General features: G+C 35.6%; 1 long non-coding RNA gene across 1 annotated transcript; it reads left to right on the forward strand.

The window, feature by feature from the left end:
• The first annotated feature begins 229 nt into the window (after positions 1–229).
• Positions 230–1,358, forward strand: LOC127118195 (uncharacterized). Its single transcript, XR_007802119.1, has 2 exons — positions 230–897; positions 994–1,358. It is a non-coding gene; the product is annotated as an uncharacterized LOC127118195 (long non-coding RNA).
• The last annotated feature ends 1,190 nt before the right edge of the window (positions 1,359–2,548 follow it).

The following is a 2,548-nucleotide window of genomic DNA, read 5'->3' on the forward strand; positions in this document are numbered from 1 at the left end:
CTTAAGTGATCATAGACTTATCCCTGGCCTTCAGATCAGTTGACCATTAGGGGGTCAACCGATCAGGGGATAATGATTGAGGTGCACAGGAAATAGGGTAAGTGTGCGTGTATCAGATTAGGTCAAGGTATGACCATCTGAAAGACCTGGAGGTCCCCACGCGTCATTGATCTGCAGCGTTCTTAGGGGAGTATATAAATGGGTTTCTCTTTGATTCCATTTCGTTTATCAGTCTCCTTTCTATCTCTTACTCTCTGCTTTATCTTTTTCTCTGACATCTCTCTACCTCTCTTTATGACCACCCTTTTATCCACCTTAACTCACCTCCCGGACCACCATCTTCAACCGGAATTTTCATGTTCATCATGAACATGAAGAATACTCAACCCAGAAACTGACCACCACCGTCCCCCTCCCCGGAACCTCCGCATTACCCAGATCTCTTGTTGAAGCTCAATCAGGATATTCAACTGGTGTTCATCTGGATGATGAACACCTACGTAAAATTCTTCATATTCCCAGAACCCTGATGAACCCTAACCCTATTCTTGAACCCTAACCCTTCCTAGATGAACCCTAACCCTTCCTAGATGAACCCTAGGGTTCATCACATGAACCCTAACCCTATTAACATGAACACTAACCCTGATTTTTCAAAAAACACCAAACTTACCAAGAGCAAATAACAAACCCTGACCGATCCATATATCAGCCTTCCCCACACCCCAATCAAACCCTCGATCTATCGAAATCAACCCTAACTTCTTCTAACCCTAATCAAATTTAAAAAATCACAATAGTTTAGAGCAAAAAACAATCAGAGCAAACAACAGCCAAAGGCAATGCATGAAGGTATGAAGACCAACCTACGAAATGGAGATGTATTCCAGTGAAAAGGTAACCCTTGATTCCTTTCTTTTATTCCTTTGATTGTCCTTTTCTTTCTGTTTTTTCATTTGATCACTTACTACTTCTCTTTTCTTTGAATACAAGGTCCTTACTAGTCAAGGATGAAGGCTAAGCTTAGAGAAATCAGAGTTTCAATTTGAAACCCTAATCCTGCTTTGATTCAAGCTCTGGTGTGGGATTGGAATTGCAGCTACAATAGAAAAGTTTTTTTTAGGGTTCTCTTTTTTCATCCTTGTTCATCTGATTTCTTCTGTATTTTTAGGTTTTTTTAGGTTATAGATTTTAATTTGATTGATGTATTTTAGGATTTTTATATTTGAGTTTTTATTAGAAAATACAATTTTTTATCTAATTGGATTTGATTCTGATTGTAAGTTACTTTGCAGTTAATTCTGATTTGTAACAATAAATTTGATTTGTATAAACATTTGATTCATATTTTTCAAGCATTTTTTGATCCCTTTCTGATTCTACTGTGCGTGAATTAGGGTTTGGGAATTGGGGTTGGACCTAAATTGGTCAATATTTAACCAGATCTAAATAACAAATAAAGTCTAAATAATAAAATATAAAATATAAATAAAATTTATATAATTATGCGTGCCCTCTCCAATAATCCAAAATAATGAAAATTTGACTAACCTTGTTTTAATTAGGGGTGGCAAACGGGCATGCCCGCCCCGCAAAAGCCCGCAAAAAAACGGGGCGGGGCGGGACGGTCATAGTTGAGGATGTGGGCCTAAAACTTAGACCCGCCCCGCAAAAAAGTGAGGGCGGGGCGGGGAAAGCCCGCGGGCACTGCACTCTTTAAGCCTAAAAATACAAAAATTTATGTAAATACACGTGCCCGCGAAAAAAACGGGACGAGACGGGACGGACACATTTGAGGGTGAGGGCCTAAATCCTTGGCCCGCCCCGCCAAAAATGACGGATAAAACGGGCATGGCCCGTGGGCCGGGCCCGTTTTGCCACCCTAGTTTTAATTATATAAATATTAATAGTAATAATCTAATAACATTAATAAGCAAAAATCGACTATGACACTAATTAGATAATATACTAATTAATCTAAATACTTAATAAAAATATCCTATTAATAATATCAATATAATAGTTTTGTTTTATAATTAAATAGCTAATAATTAATAACCTAGATAATACTAGTAAATAGTAATATCTAAATAAAACTATTAATGCTTATTTATTAATAATATTTGAGAAAAGTACTAAATCCTAAATAAACAAGATACTCAATGTTAATTTAATCAATAATCTAGGTAATATTATCTAAATAATATTAACCAATAAAATCCCGTAATAATTCTAGTGTTATTAGAATCTAGTGGTAACACCTTAAAACTAACTTTCACTAAATGGTTAAAATTATAACACTAGTCACCAAATAAAATGAAATTTTAAAAGAAAATACAAAGTTAAAATGATTTTCCTTTGAATTTTTAGGTCATTGAGGTTGGTCAGATGACTGGCATGGGACTATGAACATGTTAGTGATCCAATTCGTAAGTTAATAAAAATGGGAAGAAATGGTGGTCAAATTTTGGGGTACGACAACTGCCCATATTTAATCAGCTTTAATACAAAGTTAAAATGATTTTCCTTTGAATTTTTAGGTCATTGA

This window comes from Lathyrus oleraceus, chromosome 2 (genome assembly GCF_024323335.1).
Source record: "Lathyrus oleraceus cultivar Zhongwan6 chromosome 2, CAAS_Psat_ZW6_1.0, whole genome shotgun sequence".
Taxonomy (NCBI): Eukaryota; Viridiplantae; Streptophyta; class Magnoliopsida; order Fabales; family Fabaceae; genus Lathyrus; species Lathyrus oleraceus.